Below are 22326 nucleotides of genomic sequence, written 5' to 3'. Positions count from 1 at the left end.
GGGCACGACAAGCCTATATCTGTGTCTCCTCCACCTCCTCCTTTTACTCCTCCACCTCTTTTCTAAATGTAGTTGCCCTTTTCCATATGTTATTTTTGTCTTCTGAGCATTTTGTCTGCTTTGGGACACCTTTTAAGGTGTTTTGCAATTGTTTTCTATGTGTTTGTATTTGTTTGTGTTTGCCTGCCATTGTTTTCAATGGGGTTCGACGGTGTTCGTCGAACGTTCGACGAACATTCGACGAACTTGCCTCCTGTGCGACGAACCAAAACACTAGCAGGGTGGCTCAACACTACTCCTGATATATAGACGTACATTTTTAATGTTTAAACTATGCTATATATACCTGGTATCTGGTGATACTGTACCCTTTCTGCCAGGAAGTCCTCCTCCACCCACCACTCTAAGTGTATCATTGACACCTGGAACATTGTCCCACATGTGTGATTATTTCTTTCGGATCTTCTTGTTATATTGTGGTGTGATCCATCCTGAGTGTGTGAGAGTCTATGGGTTACTCCTGCAATTTAGATGTACATTTAAAAATTACCCCAACACTGTATACAGCTCTACGCTTGTGATACATTACCCATTTACTGCTTGTTATATTCTGGTCTAATCCAAACTGACCAAGTGAGAGTTATTTTCTGACTGTGGAAATAAATACTGAGATTGACAACAATGACACCTACAGTACACTGTATACAGCTGTACTCTTCAGATCCATTACCATTTTACGGCTTTTTAGATTGTGTTGTAATCCAATACTGAGCCTGAGAGCGTCTGTGTGTGCCTCCTGAAATATCTATGGAGATTTAGAATGTTTAAATTTTACTATATATACCTGCTATCTGATGATACTGTACACTTTGTCTACTTTTTATATTCTTGTCTAATCCATACTGAGCCTGTGAGCTTATCTGTGTGACTGATGGAATATATAAGGAGATTGACAATTATCCTTTGACTGAATAGAGCTGTATGCTTCTGATACAGTACCATATATCTGATGTTATTGTGGGTCTATTTTCTGCAAAATTTTGAAGTTTGGTAGAGGAGGCCGCGGACATGGGGGGCCAGCTGGTGCTGATGGTGGTGGTGCATCTGCTGGTAGTGGCAAAAGCACAATAGCAGCTAAGGCAGGAGGTGTTGAGCCTGCATCATAGTCTGGCTCCAGACGCCTGGAAGTCTAACTTTTCTGGGAGTAGGTTAACCGCTTTTAAAGCCGGAGCATGAGTGTCATGATCTGAATTTGATGTGACAGTTTTAATTTGCACAGGGTGAACTTTTTTTACTTTGGCAAGTGCCAAGTGACTTGACTGTCCCCGGTGGTGGTTAGTGGTATCGCACTTTAGGTTTAATGTGCACGTAATTATGAATCAGGTGTGGGGCTCTATAAGTGAGTCTCAGGGTGTGCAATCACGGCTGCTGATATTGATTGATTCATTCATTCTGAGTTTGTGAAGCCTGGGTGAACATGGAGCTGAAGAGGAGTCCTGCGCAGTCAGCCAGAGGAGACGAGTGGCAGCTAATGGTGTCTGCAGGAATTGCTGGCATGGCGTGGAGGAGTCGCAGTTTGTGGTGTCGGCGGGAAGTGCGTGCATGGCTTTGTGGAGTGGCGACTATGGAGAGAGTTGCACTCGGCATGCTCGACTTGGTGGCCGAGAGCTGGACTCAAGCATGCTTAGAATTTTGGCAGAGGCTGACTCATCCTTGGGACTCTGTTATTGGACTGCTGCAACTGGAGATGGACTCTGCTCCAAGGCTGCACTATGGTGTAGGATCCAGGATTGTGATGGATCCGGGTGGAGGAGAAGACGCACGCAGGTGGTGGGGCTCTGTTGCAGGAGCATAAGCACAGAGCCTAAAGCTAAGTGGTGTTTCCCCTGTATTGTCTTCTTTCCTCATGTGTGTTGTTAGTGCAGTGGTGGGATTAGTCTCCGCACCGACCAATTCCCTAGTGAGGGTTTAGGGTCAGGGCAAGCAAGGGTTTAAGGTTCGCGTGCGGTGATAGGTGCGGAGCCTGTATAGGGAATGTGAGGAGTGCAGGGACACTGGCTCAGGGAAGTACAGGAGGTCTCCATGTCCCCATTCTCTATCGCAGGGCCCACCATTGTTAATGTTACCCAGGTCCCCCTTATTATTTAAATTCGCCGTACTGGAGGCGGGGTTTCCAGAATTTATATTAACGTGTAATACCTAAATTCGCCAGGTGGAGGCGGCGTATCCATCTGCACGTATTATTTAAATTCGCCACTGGAGGCGCTGTATCCAGGGTCACGTGTGTTATGGGTCCGCCTTGCGGTATCATCTGCGTCCAGACACACGTGACCATGACAATGAGGAACTGGTTTTGGCTTACATTGCCGAAACAGACTCCAGCAAATATGCCCTCCTCTTCTGTATTTTCAAAAAATGCAAACACTGAGTCGTCAAGTACTGGCTCCTGGTCAGGAAGAACGCCTTTCCTTGTGTCCTTCACCCCCACCAAAAATGAATGATGCAGCAGGCCACACTTCACATTAGTCCATCTAGCTCTTTCTATCATACCATGCCTGGGTTATCAAGTCAAATCGTGAATTCCCCAGTCCAAGATAAATCTGACATGGAGTGTGGGTGGCCAGCCAGGGCAGAGGGGTTAATCGGTACCGGGCCGGTGTCTCACAGGGATGTGTCACGGTGGTGGTGACCCGTTCCGTGGCCCTGGGCGTCTATGCGAAGGGGTGAATTACATTTATGGGTGAATGATACGTGACGCCACCTGTGCTTTCTGATTAGATTGACCAGCGCTGCAGTGTTGCTTCTCTGGGACAGATGTTGTGATGCAGCTAAGATGTAGAAGCCCTGCACAGGTAGGGCCGTAGTTGCAGGGCAGATGAAAGAGTTGGTAGATGGTGTTCAGTGCATGATGTAGTAGAGCCGTGCGCCAGGCACAGGAGAAAGATGACAGACACAGTCGTGCAGTTCCTTTACCTGTACTTGGTAAGTGCCGTCCAGGACCCAAAGTACAGATGGAGAAAAAGTTGGTCAGCCTGGAAGCCAATTTGAAATTCTCTCTCTGCAGATAGGTAGTATGGCCTCCGTTCTAGCGATTATCAGAGGTACTCGCAGTGCTGAGTTCAATGAAGTTCCCCCTGTTGACTCTCTTTTGGAACTTTCTCGTATAGGAGGCAGCCGTAGCCTTTTCCTTCTGGCTCCCACATGTCGCTGCTGGGGCCTCCGAGCCTTAGTTGGGTACAGAGCATTTACAGCTGCTACTTCCTCCGGTTTCTGCTGCAGGAACGTCAGTGTCCCTACAAACTCGGAGACCGGAATCCGGACCATGCGCTTCAGCTAGGAGTGAGCCTTAACTCTGCTCATCTTCCAGCTCCCCTTCTCACGTCAACACACTTCCCCTTCCCTTCACAGACTGCCCTAACTTACCTCCTCCCGACCACAGAGAGCAGCTCCTCAGCAGTCAGGTTCAGAGGTATCCCTGCTGGCCTGGAGTGGGAAATGTGTTGTGTGTTGGTTTAACTGCTAGAGAGATCCTTCGTTGCTCCCAAGCATGACATCACACTCCCTAGGAGGAAGATAATGCCACTGTGGTGACCATACTCCTGGGGGGGCCACAAGTGCACTGATGCCCAACCACTGCTAGATGATTCTGCTGGTACATTGACCCAGACCACTACATTCCCCTCACACTCTGCACAGCCAGAATCTGACCCTGAGGAAACTCAGGTTCCCCTTCCCGCATACTATACCACCTTACACGGAGACAACTAGGAAGGTGCAGATGAAAGTGCAGGTTCCTTGAGCAGGTGGGGGGGCACACTCATGGGTGACGGCACTGGCACAGGGCCCCTCATAGTACGCAAAAGTGTCTCTACCGGTGGGAGGGCCCACCCGCCGTCAGACGCACCGCCCACCTGCCGTCAGACACACCATCTCACACCGCCGTACTATGAGGGGCCCTATGCCAGTGCCATTGCCAACGAGTGGGCCCCCCTGCTTGCTCAGGATCACAGCACTTGCAAAGTTGAAATACTTACCTCTCCCTGCTCCACCGCCATGACGTCTTCCGCGTTTCCTGACAGTGATATTCTGATCAGAGAGCGCAATGACATCACGTATGTACGCCCTCTACCTATACAGCCAAGTGCATTGAGATGGAAGATGGGGACGACAAGGAGTCCAGACTAGTACAGGGATTCCCTAGCGAGGAGACTTATTTAATTGTTTTCAATGTTGGGACAGCAATTTTTGGGGAGCACTATACTCTGGAGAATGATATATGTGGCCCACCATACACTGGAGCATTCCAAAGGTGGACATCAGACACTGGAGCAGCATTTACAGGGCCCATTATACACTAGAGCATTAGAAATGGGGCCCATTATATATGTAGCATTATTTGGGCCCATAAGACAGTGGAGCTTCATCCATGCGGACCAACATATACTGTAGCATTATGTGGATCTCATCATATACTGTTTCAAACATTATATGGGACCAATGATTCTGTATGGAGAAATATATGGGCCTCATTACTCTGTATAGCGCACTATGCGGTGGCCATAATACTGTATGGAGTAATATACTGTACGTTTTTGGAGCTATTGAAGAATTTAAAATTGATAGCAGTCATGAGATGTAAAAAGTGAAGTATTTTTCATTGTACTATACCGCTATTTCTCTGCCATATCGGAGCATCATGAGTTGTGGTATGTGTTAAAGGGGCACTCTTTGGCCCAGGGCACATGAAAACCTGGAGCCAGCCCTACCCCCCCCCCACAATTTTAGCCAAATAACCCCCAGTTTTCAGTGCGTAACTATTATTATGAAGTAAATTAAGGTTGACAAGCTTCAGTAATAAGAATTGATGTTTTTGGCATTCAAAAGGGCACTGTAGATGTGTTTACTGTCCTCCACTCCCTGCTGACTTTGCTTCCCCATTGACTTGCATTGGGTTTCGTGTTTCAGTCGGCATTCGACTTTTCACGATAATCGGCCGATTTCTTTCGACCCGACTTTTCAGAAAGTCGGGTTTCATGAAACCCGACTCGACCCGAAAAAAGGCAAAGTTGCTCATCTCTAATTATTACTATGCTTCACTATTACTATCAATCTGACAATCGATCTGCTTCTCCTCAGGTATGTGTCCTGGCTGCAAAACCATCATCACCCATCTTTCCTGAACCCCAATCAATCACCCCTGTATCTGTCTGCTATCAATAGTATGTGCCTCGGCTGCAATACCATCATCACCCATCTTTCCTGACCCCCAAACAATCACCCCTGTATCTGTGTCCCGACTGCAATATCATCATCACCCATCTTTCCTGACCCCCAAACAATCACCCTTGTATCTGTCTGCTATCAATGGTATGTGTCCCGGCTGCAATACCATCATCACCCATCTTTCCTGAACCCCAATCAATCACCCCTGTATCTGTCTGCTATCAATGGTATGTGTCCTGGCTGCAAAACCATCTTCACTCATCTTTCCTGAACCCCAATAAATCACCCCTGTATCTGTCTGCTATCAATGGTATGTGTCCAAGCTGCAATACCATCATCACCCATCTTTCCTGAACCCCAATCAATCACCCTTGTATCTGTGTCCCGACTGCAATACCATCATCACCCATCTTTCCTGAATCCCAATCAATCACCCCTGTATCTGTCTGCTATCAATGGTATGTGTCCTGGCTGCAATACCATCATCACCCATCTTTCCTGAACCCCAATCAATCACCCCTGTATCTGTCTGCTATCAATAGTATGTGCCTCGGCTGCAATACCATCATCACCCATCTTTCCTGACCCCCAAACAATCACCCCTGTATCTGTGTCCCGACTGCAATATCATCATCACCCATCTTTCCTGACCCCCAAACAATCACCCTTGTATCTGTCTGCTATCAATGGTATGTGTCCCGGCTGCAATACCATCATCACCCATCTTTCCTGAACCCCAATCAATCACCCCTGTATCTGTCTGCTATCAATGGTATGTGTCCTGGCTGCAAAACCATCTTCACTCATCTTTCCTGAACCCCAATAAATCACCCCTGTATCTGTCTGCTATCAATGGTATGTGTCCAAGCTGCAATACCATCATCACCCATCTTTCCTGAACCCCAATCAATCACCCTTGTATCTGTGTCCCGACTGCAATACCATCATCACCCATCTTTCCTGAATCCCAATCAATCACCCCTGTATCTGTCTGCTATCAATGGTATGTGTCCTGGCTGCAATACCATCATCACCCATCTTTCCTGAACCCCAATCAATCACCCCTGTATCTGTCTGCTATCAATGGTATGTGTCCCGGCTGCAATACCATCATCACCCATCTTTCCTGAACCCCAATCAATCACCCCTGTATCTGTCTACTATCAATGGTATGTGTCCAAGATGCAATACCATTATCACCCATCTTTCCTGACCCCCAAACAATCACCCCTGTATCTGTGTCCTGACTGCAATACCATCATCACCCATCTTTCCTGAACCGCAATCAATCACCCCTGTATCTGTCTGCTATCAATGGTATGTGCCTCGGCTGCAATACCATCATCACCCATATTTCCTGAACCTCAATCAATCAACCCTGTATCTGTCTGCTATCAATGGTATGTGTCCCGACTGCAATACCATCATCACCCATCTTTCCTGAACCCCAATCAATCACCCCTGTATCTGTCTGCTATCAATGGTATGTGCCTCGGCTGCAATACCATCATCACCCATCTACCTTTCCTGAACCTCAATCAATCACCCCTGTATCTGTCTGCTATCAATGGTATGTGTCCCGGCTGCAATACCATCATCACCCATCTTTCCTGAACCCCAATCAATCACCCCTGTATCTGTCTGCTATCAATGGTATGTGTCCCGGCTGCAATACCATCATCACCCATCTTTCCTGAACCCCAATCAATCACCCCTGTATCTGTCTGCTATCAATAGTATGTGCCTCGGCTGCAATACCATCATCACCCATCTTTCCTGACCCCCAAACAATCACCCCTGTATCTGTGTCCCGACTGCAATATCATCATCACCCATCTTTCCTGACCCCCAAACAATCACCCTTGTATCTGTCTGCTATCAATGGTATGTGTCCCGGCTGCAATACCATCATCACCCATCTTTCCTGAACCCCAATCAATCACCCCTGTATCTGTCTGCTATCAATGGTATGTGTCCTGGCTGCAAAACCATCTTCACTCATCTTTCCTGAACCCCAATAAATCACCCCTGTATCTGTCTGCTATCAATGGTATGTGTCCAAGCTGCAATACCATCATCACCCATCTTTCCTGAACCCCAATCAATCACCCTTGTATCTGTGTCCCGACTGCAATACCATCATCACCCATCTTTCCTGAATCCCAATCAATCACCCCTGTATCTGTCTGCTATCAATGGTATGTGTCCTGGCTGCAATACCATCATCACCCATCTTTCCTGAACCCCAATCAATCACCCCTGTATCTGTCTGCTATCAATGGTATGTGTCCCGGCTGCAATACCATCATCACCCATCTTTCCTGAACCCCAATCAATCACCCCTGTATCTGTCTGCTATCAATGGTATGTGTCCAAGATGCAATACCATTATCACCCATCTTTCCTGACCCCCAAACAATCACCCCTGTATCTGTGTCCCGACTGCAATACCATCATCACCCATCTTTCCTGAACCGCAATCAATCACCCCTGTATCTGTCTGCTATCAATGGTATGTGCCTCGGCTGCAATACCATCATCACCCATCTTTCCTGAACCTCAATCAATCAACCCTGTATCTGTCTGCTATCAATGGTATGTGTCCCGACTGCAATACCATCATCACCCATCTTTCCTGAACCCCAATCAATCACCCCTGTATCTGTCTGCTATCAATGGTATGTGCCTCGGCTGCAATACCATCATCACCCATCTATCTTTCCTGAACCTCAATCAATCACCCCTGTATCTGTCTGCTATCAATGGTATGTGTCCCGGCTGCAATACCATCATCACCCATCTTTCCTGAACCCCAATCAATCACCCCTGTATCTGTCTGCTATCAATGGTATGTGTCCCGGCTGCAATACCATCATCACCCATCTTTCCTGAACCCCAATCAATCACCCCTGTATCTGTCTGCAATCAATGGTATGTGTCCCGGCTGCAATACCATCATCACCCATCTTTCCTGAATCCCAATCAGTCACCCCTGTATCTATCTGCTATCAATGGTATGTGTCCCGACTGCAATACCATCATCACCCATCTTTCCTGAACCCCAATCAATCCTCCCTGTAGTATCTGTCTGCTATCAATGGTATGTGTCCCGGCTGCAATACCATCATCACCCATCTTTCCTGAACCCCAATCAATCCTCCCTGTAGTATCTGTCTGCTATCAATGGTATGTGTCCCGGCTGCAATACCATCATCACCCATCTTTCCTGAACCCCAATCAATCACCCCTGTATCTGTCTGCTATCAATGGCATGTGCCTCGGCTGCAATACCATCATCACCCATCTTTCCTGAACCTCAATCAATCAACCCTGTATTTGTCTGCTATCAATGCTTTATCTGTCCTTTTAGATCTGACCTTTTTTTTTTTTTTTACTACTGGTATTTCTTCTGTGTAGGATTATTTTCTGTTTTATTTTGGAAGAGACCATTAATGTGGATTATAGAAATAGTGAAACTAATTGGATGTCACAAATATCCTCAATTTTCAAAGATGCGGGAAATATTGGAACTAATGGGAATCCTGATGGTATCCATGAGGATAAAGCAACTCTGAAGGAGATACTATATAAAAGAACAAAGTCATGGTGGTATAAGAATTCACTTGAACACTATATGCAACGTAATTTAATTCCACGTGGTTTACGGATACAGGTATTTCCGTCCTTCCCATTAGAGGATGACACTTTATTGAAAAAATGGGAAGATGCCTGTAATACATGTTCCCGCACTTTTATGGAAATATTGATTGAAGTTGATAAGAAGAATATAGAGTCTATGGAAAATAATATTAAAATGTTACAAGAAAAGCTTCAAAAAATCTCACTGCTGAACAACTAACTAAATTTGATGGTGATCTGAACACATCATTTTCTAAATGGGAATCTGAAATTCAGAAACGCAAGGTAACAAAATTTCAACGTGACCTTCAAGATTATCAAACCAATAAGGTTTACAAATGGCGTGGTCGATCTATCATGAAAAGATCTGGATCTGTAAGCTCCTTAGCAAGCACTAGTTCCTGGAGTTCTACAAGTATCCCTAATGGTGACTCTTCTAAGGTTTTGAATAGATACACTACGAGATTTACAACTGGAAAAAGAAAATCCAACTATTGTGATCAGGAATCCAATAATGACGGGAATTTAAAGGTAATTAATTTGTCAGATGTGCAATTAACTCATGATCACATCTCTGTATTATCTTTGGGTTTGCGCTTTTGCCCTACAGCAAAAACTGACCATTTTGTGGCTATTAAGGATATCTTTTTATTTGCATGAAAGTTATTGTGAAAAAAGTATCACGCTGATAAGTCATCTCCAAATTCTTTTTCCACAGAAGAGGAAGGGGCAGCGCTACAGGCGCCAGAAGCTCTTATTGCAGAGGAAGAAGAGACACCAGGTAAATTCCCTGATTATATTAAAAAGAAATCAAAGTCCTTCCCTCCTATTTCACAAAACTCATCTATTGAGGTGTTTGTGAAGATGGTTTGTGATGAGGTACGCCAACTACCATCTACTAGGCCTTTTGATAATCTCAATTCTGAACAGAGATTAGCATTGGAACATCTTAATGAGATGAAAAATGTTGTTTCTAAACCATCTGATAAAGGCGGTAACATTGGTGTGTGGCCATGTATTCAACATGAAAAGGAGGCACTTAGGCAGATCCACAATGTTATGAGCGGTTGCCACAGGATCCAACTTTTCATATCAAAAAGAATTATTTCGTATTCTAGAAGAAGCTTTGGAGGAAGGGATAATTTTGAAATCTATCTGGGAAGGACTAAGAGTCGATTCACCATCTGTTCCAACATTATATTTACTGCCAAAAGTCCATAAGGATATGAAAGAACCAGGACGGCCTATAATTTCTGGAAATGGTAGTTTATTGGAACCCATTTCAAAATTTTTAGATTTTTATTTAAAACCTATAGTAAAAGAACTTCCTTCTTATATAAAGGATACCACGGAGGCACTGCAGAGACTGGATGGGATATACATAAATGCCAATATGTGTATTGTAACATGTGATGTGGAATCGTTATACACATCAATTCCACATGAGCAAGGTCTTTTAGCAGTGAAGCGGTATTTATCCAGTCGTGGGCTTGATGTTTCATTAGTAGGTTTTTTAATGCAATTGTTGGAGTATGCTCTTTTACATAACTATTTTGTTTGTAAGGATCGATTTTATGTTCAGAAGAGAGGCGTAGCCATGGGTGCGGCTTTCACACCCTCCTATGCAAATGTATTCATGGGGGCATGGGAGCATGAATATGTTGAAATTGGGGATTATATTTCATCAGGTTCAGTTGTATTATGGATGAGATTCATCGATGACATTTCATTTGTCTGGCAGGGTTCCAAAGCGCAATTGGAAGGATTCCTTCAATATTTGAATGAAAACAGTATTAATATTAACTTACCTGCACGATTAAACAGGATTCCATAAATTTTCTGGATCTGAAGATATTGGTTGATGACACAGGATTTCTTCTCACTTCCATCTACCGGAAAGAAACGAGTGTTAATGCATTGCTCCATGCCAGTTCATCACATCCAGCGCATATCATCCGTGCAATACCAACAGGGCAATTCTTAAAGGGAATCTGTCACCCCTTTTTTGAGATATCATATAATATCATCCAATTCTGTGTCACATAAGGATTCTCTTTGTACTTTTGCTTCCCCCTGATGCAATGCGTAGAGCAAGGCAGGGAGGGGGAAGCAAGTGAATAAGCCCCGCCCAGCGGACCGGACCGTGGCAGTTTACATATATCTGAACCGATATAAAAAAGGTATTTATGCAGGAAAGGTGCGGGGTCAGAGGGAAGCAAAAGTACTAATAGAATCCTTATGTGACACACAATTGAATTATATCATTATATGATATCTCAAAAAGGGGGGGACAGATTCCCTTTAAGAACTAGACGTATCTGTGATCGACAAGATGTTTTCGAAGAACAGGCCAATGAACTTACAAATAGATTTTTCAAAAAGGGGTTATCGGAGAGATATTGTGCATAAAGCTTTTGTTAGAGCCAAAGAAGCTGATCGGCAATCGTTGTTAATTTCTAAGGCAAAAAATAAAGAAACAGATGGTCATGTGCGGTTCATCACAAATTTCCACTCTTAGACGGCATGAGATGACTGGTATCATCTCTAAGTTTTGGCCTATTATTTTACAGGATCCAGGTATATCTAATTTATTACCTAAGAAACCTTTGGTTGTTGCTAATCGCAACAAAACTTATGAGGAAATATGAAGATTTGATGCTGTATTATTAGTGATATACTGTATATATCTTCTAGAACAGTTCAAGTTTGAATGTAAATGCAGATCTTTAAACTGTGAATTCGTTATATATGATTTTAATCATATATACAGTCATATGTAAAAGTTTGGGCACCCCTATTAATGTTAACCTTTTTTCTTTATAACAATTTTGTTTTTTGCAACAGGTATTTCAGTTTCATATATCTAATAACTGATGGACTCAGTTATATTTCTGGATTCAAATGAGGTTTATTGTACTAACAGAAAATGTGCAATCTGCATTTAAACAAAATTTGACCGGTGCAAAAGTATGGGCACCCTTATCATTTTCTTGATTTGAACACTCCTAACTACTTTTTACTGACTTCCTGAAGCACTAAATTGGTTTTGTAACCTCATTGAGCTTTGAACTTCATAGCCAGGTGTATCAAATCATGAGAAAAGGTATTTAAGGTGGCCACTTGCAAGTAGTTCTCCTATTTGATTCTCCTATGAAGAGTGGCATCATGGGCTCCTCAAAACAACTCTCAAATGATCTGAAAACAAAGATTATTCAACATAGCTTTTCAGGGGAAGGATACAAAAAGTTGTCTCAGAGATTTAACCAGTCAGTTTCCACTGTGAGGAACATAGTAAGGAATGGAAGAACACAGGTACAGTTCTTGTTAAGCCCAGAAGTTGCAGGCCAAGAAAAATATCAGAAAGGCAGAGAAGAAGAATGGTGAGAACAGTCAAGGACAATCCACAGACCACCTCCAAAGACCTGCAGCATCATCTTGCTGCAGATGGTGTCACTGTGCATCGGTCAACAATACAGCGCACTTTGCACAAGGAGAAGCTGTATGGGAGAGCGATGCGAAAGAAGCCGTTTCTGCAAGCACGCCACAAACAGAGTCGCCTGGGGTATGCAAAAGCACATTTAAACAAGCCAGTTACATTTTGGAAGAAGGTCCTGTGGACTGATGAAACAAAGATTGAGTTGTTTGGTCATACAAAAAGGCGTTATGCATGCGCTGTATTGTTGACCGATGCACAGTGACACCATCTGCAGCAAGATGATGCTGCAGGTCTTTGGAGGTGGTCTGTGGATTGTCCTTGACTGTTCTCACCATTCTTCTTCTCTGCCTTTCTGATATTTTTCTTGGCCTGCCACTTCTGGGCTTAACAAGAACTGTACCTGTGTTCTTCCATTTCCTTACTATGTTCCTCACAGTGGAAACTGACAGGTTAAATCTCTGAGACAACTTTTTGTATCCTTCCCCTGAAAAGCTATGTTGAATAATCTTTGTTTTCAGATCATTCGAGAGTTGTTTTGAGAAGCCCATGATGCCACTCTTCATAGGAGAATCAAATAGGAGAACTACTTGCAAGTGGCCACTTTAAATACCTTTTCTCATGAATTGATACACCTGGCTATGAAGTTCAAAGCTCAATAAGGTTACAAAACCAATTTAGTGCTTCAGGAAGTCAGTAAAAAGTAGTTAGGAGTGTTCAAATCAAGAAAATGATAAGGGTGCCCATACTTTTGCACCGGTCAAATTTTGTTTAAATGCAGATTGCACATTTTCTGTTAGTACAATAAACCTCATTTGAATCCAGAAATATAACTGAGTCCATCAGTTATTAGATATATGAAACTGAAATACCTGTTGCAAAAAACAAAATTGTTATAAAGAAAAAAGGTTAACATTAATAGGGGTGCCCAAACTTTTACATATGACTGTATATTAATTATTGTGATACTTTTTTGTTCCTCATATGATGCATTGTGAATAACTCCTTAGGGCCTAATATTAATGGTTGTTCCATATATGGTTCTAATTTTATATATGTCAACATTGTAATCACGATATTATTTTTTCTTCATTTGACTATATTTATTCTCTCTCCATTTTTATTGTCTTGTAATAATGGTGGTATCATTGATGTTTGTTTATCTATGTAAGCTGTTTGGTTCTTGTTTTATTGATTATGTCGGTAATTATGCCTTAAATACAAATACGTATTTTTCGCTTTATAAGATTCTCCGGATTATAAGACACACCACAAATTTTGGGGAGAAAAATAGGAAAAAACCTTTTTTTTAATATAATGGTGGTGCTTCTTATAATCCAGGCATCTTATTGCTTACCAGGGGTGGTGGGAAGTGGAGTCCCAGGGTTGCGGCTGGAAGAGGCAGGAGTGGAACGTTGCTTCTAGGATGAAGGGGTGTTTTGATGTGCGGCTAGCCGCTGCTGGTGTCCGATGCTGCCACTGTGTTATGTTCCCGCTCTTTGTACCTGGTGCTACCGCCCGCTGTGCCTGCCGGGTGCTGCCGCCCGCTCTTTCCTCCGATGCTACCGCCCGCTCTGTCTCCCGGTGCTGCCGGGTGCCGCCGCCCGCTCTGTCCTTCGGTGCTGACAGGTGCTGCCGCCGCCGCGCTCTGTCCCCCGGTGCTTGCCGCCGCGCTCTGTCCCGTGCTGCGTGGGGGGGCTCTGCTGTTCCATCCATGCTTTGTTGTCTGTGTGGTGGATTGCTTCCTGGAAAATGGCTGCCGCGCAAGCGCAGATGGAGATCTCCGCACAGGCAACAAAGCATGGATGGAATGGCAGAACCCCCCCCACAGCACAGGACAGAGCACGGCGGCAAGCACCGGGGGACAGAGCGCAGCGGCGGCAAGCACCCGGCGGAAAGAGCGTGGCGGCGGCAAGCACCGGACACCTGCAGCGGCAGCACAGAAAATTATATCCGCATTGTAAGACCCACCCCTATTTTCCCCCCAAATTTGGGGGAAAAAATACGTCTTACAAAGCGGAAAATATGGTGTATGTAATTAGTTAGAATCACTACTTTGCACCTTGCACATTGTTTAATGATCATGTGCTATTTTTGACCTGTGAGTTATTATTTATTGAGCAATTATCTTATTTCGCAATTGCACATAGTCACTTTACATTCTTATTTATATTATTATGCATATGTGGAGTCCCTGATCCTTCATCACATCCCTCGGCTGACGTCCGGTCTGTGTCTACGTCATGTAGGGTTTGGCGTCGGCCCGCTCGCGTGACTAGGATCGTGATGTTTATCTCGAGGCGTGGGACGCAAGGGTGACGGGATTCGCGGCATGCGCACAATTAGTTCATAGCACGGTCATTTGACCGGAATCACTTTCTATTTAAACCGTATGTATCTATACACTTTAACACCTTGTCATTCTAACACGTACATCAACATGTGCTTAAATCACCTTACATGGGTAAATATAATAGCATTGCTACATGCACAACCATTTACCAATGGCCATTTTTTATACTAGTAAACTGGCCATCATTGACCGATGCCTCAATTATTTTTCCATTTAGTTCATTACCAGTATACTCTCACATGTGCACATGTATTGTTGCTATCATATTTGCACTGTGCCAAGTGTATCAGTGGATTTATGTATTCAGCTGCTTCTTTGGTCACACAACTTTTATAGTTTTTAGATCATTCACATTATAATTTGGATATGCACCCCGTCATCTTGTTGTGAACTGCATTGTATTTTTATATGGTATGCATTGCTGAATTCCACCCCTCTCTCCCATGCTCCTGAATGCCCCATGTGAACTGCATTGTATTTTTATATGGTATGCATTGCTTACCCATCTTCTTGTATCCATAATTGTACTCCATTCTTGTTATCTCTGCAACACATCTAAGTGGTCTGTATAATCCCTTCCCCCTTTTATGACATTTGCTTAACTCTGTGCATTTGGCCTGGGCAGTCACACCCCACTTTCACTCACAGCTGATTGTGTTTAGCTGCACATATATTCAGCACCATGGGTCTGCTCCAGTCGTAGTCGGCTCCATCTACTTCAAAATCCAAGTACTTATTTCTAAGTACTCTGAATTAGACTAGAATTGGAATGGAATTGACTGTAAGTTAACGGACTATAACACCACAACAATGTTTCGCCTTCTTTTTACTATCACCCCCATACTACTCTATTTCTCCCTAACTCCTGCAATCCCTCCACCCAGTAAGGAACTAGTCATTTCGCCCTCCATCCTTCCCAGCCATCTCACCTCTTCGTCACAACTGTTCCTCCACATACAATCCTTTTTCTCCAGACACACACGGCCACATCATGTCCTATCCTGCTCCCACCTTCTAATGCTCTGTCTACTACTCCTCACTGCTGGTGATGTATCCCCAAATCCTGGCACTCCTCAACACATCCCCAAACTCATTTCTAACATCCTGCCACGATCCTCTATACGTCTTCACAACCATGATAACCTCATACCCATTCATCCAGCCCCCATTCCCCCGGTCCCCCTACCTGCAGCACTATGGAACGCACGCTCTGTCTGCAACAAGCTATCGTTTATCCATGACCTCTTTATCACCAACAAACTCTCCTTCCTTGCCATCACTGAAACCTGGCTCACTCCCTGACACAGCCTCTCCAGCTGCGCTTTCCTATGGTGGAAAAAATACGCCCCAGCAACAAACGTGGTGGAGGAGTTGGCTTGCTTCTCTCCGATACCTGCTCCTTTACCCCAATTCCTTTGCCACCCTCCGCTACTCTTCCCTCGTTCGAGGTGCACTCCGTCCGCATCTATTCCCCCTCCAACCTCCAACTGGCTGCCATCTACCGCCCCCCAGAACTAGCCATCTCCACCTTTCTCGACCACTTCACCACCTGACTACTCCATTTCCGTTTTGCTGACATCCCCACCATGACTTCAACATCTCCATTGACACTTCCACCCCAGCTGCCTCTAAACTTCTATCACTCACAGCTTCCCTTGGCCTCACTCAATGGTCCTCTGCGGCCACTCACAAAGATGGTCACACGCTGGACCTTATCTTCACCCGTCTCTGTTCCCTCACTAATCTCAATAACTCACCCCTCCCCCTGTCTGACCACAACCTACTGACATTCTCTTCCCTCACCTCTCCTACTGCGCAACCCCTGCTCCATAAACTCGCTCACCCTCGCAGGAATCTCAAACACCTCAATTTACATTGACTCTCTGAGTCCCTTCTCCCTCTTACAGACATAACTTCCCTTCATGACACAGATGCTGCTGCCACTTTTTATAACACCACAATAACAACAACACTTGATTCGGCTGCACCCCCCCATGCAGAGCAAAACTCATCCAATCAACAGGCAGCCCTGGCTGACCAGCCTGACCAAAGAACTGAGACGGGTTTCCAGAGCCACTGAGCGGAGATGGAAGAGAACACATTCTACTGAGCACTTCAGTGCATACAAGCAGTCCCTTGCCAGCTTTAAGTCCACGCTCTCTGCCGCTAAACAAACTTACTTCGCATCTCTCATATCCTCCCTGTCTCACAACCCTAAACAACTCTTCAACACTTTCAATTCTCTAGTCCATCCCACCTCACCTCCTCCCCCTCCTCTCATTTCTGCTGAAGACTTTGCCTCCTTCTTTAAGCAGAAGATCGACAAGATCAGACAAAACTTTGGCCCACAGCCCCCAACGCCCCTCTTAGCCGCTCAGCCCTGTTCTGCCAAAGCCAGCTTCTCCACCATGAAAGATCAGCTCTCCACCCTTCTGCAAGATCACACCTCACCACTTGTGCCCTCGACCCACTCCCGTCTCACCTTATCCCTAACTTGGCCACAGTCTTCATCCCATCTCTAACACACCTCTTCAACCTTTCACTTACAAATGGAGTCTTTCCCTCATCCTTCAATCATGCCTCAATCACACCCATCCTCAAAAAGCCCTCCCTTGATCCATCCTCCGTGTCTAACTATCACCCGACATCTCTTCTCCCTTATGACTCAAAACTACTGGAACAGCATGAATATCTTGAACTGTCGCCCTCATCTCCTCCTGTTCCCTCTTTGATCGGTTACAATCTGGCTTCCGACCGCATCACTCAACTGAAACTGCCCTAAATAAAGTCACTAACGACTTACTTATCGCCAAGAGCAAGCGACACTACTCTGTCCTCCTTCTCCTGGACCTGTCCTCTGCCTTCGACACCGTAGACCATTCCCTCCTGCTACAGACTCTTTCATCTCTTGGCATCACAGACTGTGCCTTATCCTGGATTTCATCATACCTGTCATGATCCAGGTTGGATCTGACAGATAAATGCACAAGTAACCTTTTTTTTCCATGAGCTGTGTGCTCGGAGTTTGTTTTGCCCCCGGTGGCCATTAGGGTCATTGCACTGTGGTGGTTTCAGTTCAAGTTTTCCCCCGGTGGCCGTGAGGGTCATTGCACACTGGTTACTTTGGTTTAGTGCACGATATTATGAAACAAGTGTGATTGCTCAATAAAGGTGTGTCAGTTGTGCTCACTCACTGTTGGTGATTTTGCTCAGTCGCAACCAAGCCTTGGGGAAGAAAGGAGCTGGATGAGAGTCCTGGGCAGCTCAGTCGGATTCCTGGAGTGGCAGCTATGGTGTCAGTGAGGAGTGGCAGCTATGGTGTCAGTGAAGAGTGCTGGCAAAGCTTGGTGGAGTGGCAGCTATGGTGTAAAGCTGCACTCAGTTGCTGGTCTCTGTCGCTGGACAGCTGCACTTAGGTGCAGGACTCTGTTGCTCCAAGGTGGGACTTGAGTGCTGGACTTTGTTGCTGTAAAGCTGCACCCCGGTGTTGGACCCGGCCGGAGGAAAAGATGCACAGGTGATGGTCTCTGTTGCTAGGAGAAATAGCAACAGAGCAAAGCTAAGTGGTGTTTACCTGTTTTGTCACTTTTCCTTGTGTGTGTTTTAGTACAGTGGTGGGATTAGTTTCTGCACTAGAAAGGACTAGGTGCAGGGCGAGCTAGGGTTATTAGGTATCCTGATCGGCGCCCGGTGCGGAACAGGCCTAGGAAACGTTAGGAGCGTAGAGACACTGACTCACAGGAATGCAGGTCTCCAGATCCCCGTTCCCTAGTGCAGGACCACCATTCTAATTGTTTCCCTGGTATTCCCCTTTATCCTGAAATTCGCCCTGCTGGAGGCGGTGTATCCAGGGTCACGTGTGTCATATAAATTCGCCCTGCTGGAGGCGGTGTGTCCAGTCGCGCGTGACCATGACAATACCTAACAGACCGAACATTTAGTGTCTCCCTCTCACACACCACCTCCTCACCTCGCCCCCTGTCTGTTGGTGTTCCTCAAGGCTCTGTCCTAGGACCCCTACTATTCTCCATCTACACCTTTGGCTTGGGACAGCGCATAGAATCCTACGGTTTGCAGTATCACCTCTTTGCCGATGACACGCAGATCTACTTATCTGGACCCAACCTCGCCTCCTTAATGACTGAAATCCCACAATGCCTGTCTGCTATCTCAGCCTCCTTCTCTGCTCGCTTTCTCAAACTGAAAATGGACAAAACAGAATTCATCATCTTTCCCCCTCTCACTCTACCCCTCCACCAGACCTATCCATCAATGTCAATGGCTGCTTTCTTTCCCCAGTCCCGCACGCTCGGTGCCTTGGGGTGATCCTCGACTCTGCGCTCTCTTTCAAACCACATATCCAAGCCCTCGCCTCCTCCTGCCGCCTCAAACTCAAAAATATTTCCTGGATCTGCTCATTCCTCAACCACAAAACCACAAAAACACTAGTGCATGCTCTTATCATCTCCCGCCTCGACTACTGCAACCTCCTACTCTCTGGCCTTCCCTCTAGCACTCTGGCTTCGCTCCAGTCCATCTTACACTCTGCTGCCCGACTAATCCACCTGTCTCCCCGTTATTCCCCAGCCTCCCCCCTATGCCAGGCCCTTCACTGGCTTCCTATTGCCCAGAGGCTCCAATTCAAAACCCTAACCATGACATACAAAGCCATCCACAACCTCCATACATCTGTGACATGGTCTCTAGGTACCTACCCGCACGCAACCTTCGATCATCTCAAGATCTCCTTCTCTACTCCCCCCTTATCTCTTCTTCCCACAACTGCATACAAGACTTCTCCCGTGCTTCCCCCATACTCTGGAACTCTCTGCCGCAACACATCAGACTCTCACCATCAACGGAAACCTTCAAGAAGAACCTGAAGACCCACCTGTTCCGACAAGCCTACAGCCTGCAATGATCCTCGGCCTACTGAACCACCGCATGACCTGCTCTACCCTCTCTTACTGTATCCTCACCCATCCCTGTAGACTGTAGACGCCGTGGTGAATGTTATGTAGTCTGCACCATCACCTGGTAGGACGGGTACTATGTGATAGCCAACGGCTCCTGACTGCTATTAGGTACCAGGATGAAATTCTCAGAGCCATTGTCAGACCTTACCGCGGTGCAGTGGACCCTGGGCTCCTCCGAGTGCAGGACATTACTTGACCTCATGTGACCAGACTGGGTACGCAGGTACTAGATGATGAAGGTATTGATGAGTCCACAGGGCCGGTTTTAGGCAAAGTGGGGCCCTAGGCAAAGTTTAAAATGGGGCCCCAAATGCTAACATATTGCACATCACAGAAGCATTTCGATTGTATTTACATGCGCTGAGTTCAGGCCGCTAAATGAGTGAGATGGACAAAATTTAAGTCGTTCAACACTTGTTTCCCGGCCTCTTTCCACCATCTGAGAAAGAATGATGGGGACAGAACAATCACTAATGGATCACTAAGGATGCATGCACACGTTGCGGTTTACAATACCATGTAAACCTATGTAAAACCAAATCCGCCGTGTATGCTGCAGAAAATTCCGCGCAGATTTGCTGCGGTTTATTTTCCGCAGCATGTTACTTCTTTTTTGCGGAACCGCAGCTGCAGTGTACGTTCCGGGACATACAAATCAATCAATCTCTCTCTCATCCGCACTGCCAAACAGCACTAGAACCTGCATCAAATTCGCTGCACACATGCTAGGAATCCGCAGGAAAAATGCATGTGTTTTACCCTGCAGTTTCTGCCAAGAGATATGGATTCTCTGCAGAAAAAGCTGCAGATTAATCCGCAACGCGTGCACACACACTAACCGATCACCATACAGTATCATGTTATCAGCAGCACATCTACAGTTTACACCCCATAGTCCTCCATATAATATAATCTGCCCTATAGTCCTCCATATAGTATAATACACTCCTCAGTCATCCATATAGTATAATGCACCACCATAGTCACCCATGTAATACAATTCACTTCCCATAGCATCATGCACCCCATAGTTCTTCATATAATGTATTCCCCATAGTCCTCGATACAGTATAATGCAGCCCACATATAGTTTAATGCAGCCACCCCATAGAGCATAATGCAGCCACCCCACAGAGTATAATGCAGCCCCGCCATACAATATAATGTAACCCCCATAGAATATAATGCAGCCCCCCTCTTATAGTATAATGCAGCCACCCCTTAGAGAATAATGCAGCTACCCCAGAGTATAATGCAGCCACTCCACAGAATATAATCTAACCCCCTCATAGGATACAATGCAGCCCCTTATACAGTATAACTAGCTGAAGAGCCCGGCGCTGCCCGGGCATAGTAACTAACTGTGGATATTTATAACACATTATAATTATCCTCCATCCCATAGTCCCGTGCCCATATAGCCAACATACCTATCCTCCATGCCATAGTCGAGTGCCCATATACCCATCACACATCCATCATCTCATAGTCCCATGCCCATATACCCATCATACATATCCTCCATCCCATAGTCCCGTGCCCATATACCCATCATACATATCCACCATCACAGAGGCCCATGCCCATATACCCATCATACATATCCACCATCAGAGGCCCGTGCCCATATACCCATCATACATATCCTCCATCCCATAGTCGAGTGCCCATATACCCATCACACATCCTCCATCCCATAGTCCCATTCCCATATACCCATCATACATATTTGTCATCCCATAGTCGAATGCCCATATACCCATCATACATATCCACCATCCCATAGTCCCATGCCCATATACCCATCATATATATCCTCCATCCCATAGTCCAGTGCCCATATACCTGTCATACATATCCTCCATCCCATAGTCCAGTGCCCATATACTTATCACACATCCTCCATCCCATAGTCCCATATTCCCATCATACATATCCTCCATCCCATAGTCCAGAGCCCATATACCCATCACACTTCATCCATCCCATAGTCAACCATTATGACATCATAATGAGCGGCGGGGCTTGCAACCTATGATGACATCAGCGTCGCCATGGCAACCATTAAGACATCATAATGAGGGGCGGAGCTTGATACACACACTTTTTCCCCATTATGTAGATAGGGACAAAATTGTTTGGTGAATTGGAATGCGCGGGGTTAAAATTTCACCTCACAACATAGCTTAGGACACTCTCGGGGTCCAGACGTGCGACTGTGCCAAATTTTGTGGCTGTAGCTGCGACGGTGCGGATGCCTATCCCGGACATACACACACACTTGAGCTTTATATAATAGATGTAGCCCCTCCATAGAATACAATGTAGCCCTCCTCATATGGTATAATGCAGCCCCCATCGAATATAATACAGCCCCCCCATAGAATATAATGTAGCTCCAAATAGAATATTATACAGCCCACCTCCCCATATTATATAACACAGCCTCCCTCTATAGAATATATTGTAAAATGTACCCCCCATGGTATATAACACAGCCGCATAGTATATAGCCCAGCACCACATGGTATATAGCCCAGCACCACATGGTATATACCCTAGCACCACATGGTATACACCCCAGCCCACCATGGTATACAGCACAGCATGGTACAGTCATATGGAAAAGTTTGGGCACCCCTATTAATGTTAACCTTTTTTCTTTATAACAATTTTGGTTTTTGCAACAGCTATTTCAGTTT

General features: G+C 45.4%; 1 long non-coding RNA gene across 4 annotated transcripts in view; it reads right to left on the bottom strand.

The window, feature by feature from the left end:
* The window catches only part of LOC141088007 (uncharacterized), a 100309-nt gene that overhangs the window by 39467 nt on the left and 38516 nt on the right, over positions 1-22326 (bottom strand). For all 4 annotated transcript variants that reach the window (XR_012231819.1, XR_012231817.1, XR_012231818.1 and 1 more), the window contains exon 2: positions 10671-10751. This is a non-coding gene — a long non-coding RNA (uncharacterized lncRNA). The remainder of the gene's footprint in view (positions 1-10670; positions 10752-22326) is intronic.

The sequence above is a fragment of the Dendrobates tinctorius genome, unplaced genomic scaffold (assembly GCF_039654945.1).
Source record: "Dendrobates tinctorius isolate UK_male_01 unplaced genomic scaffold, ASM3965494v1 ptg000007l, whole genome shotgun sequence".
NCBI lineage: Eukaryota > Metazoa > Chordata > Amphibia > Anura > Dendrobatidae > Dendrobates > Dendrobates tinctorius.
This window is presented reverse-complemented; position numbering and strand designations above follow the sequence as displayed.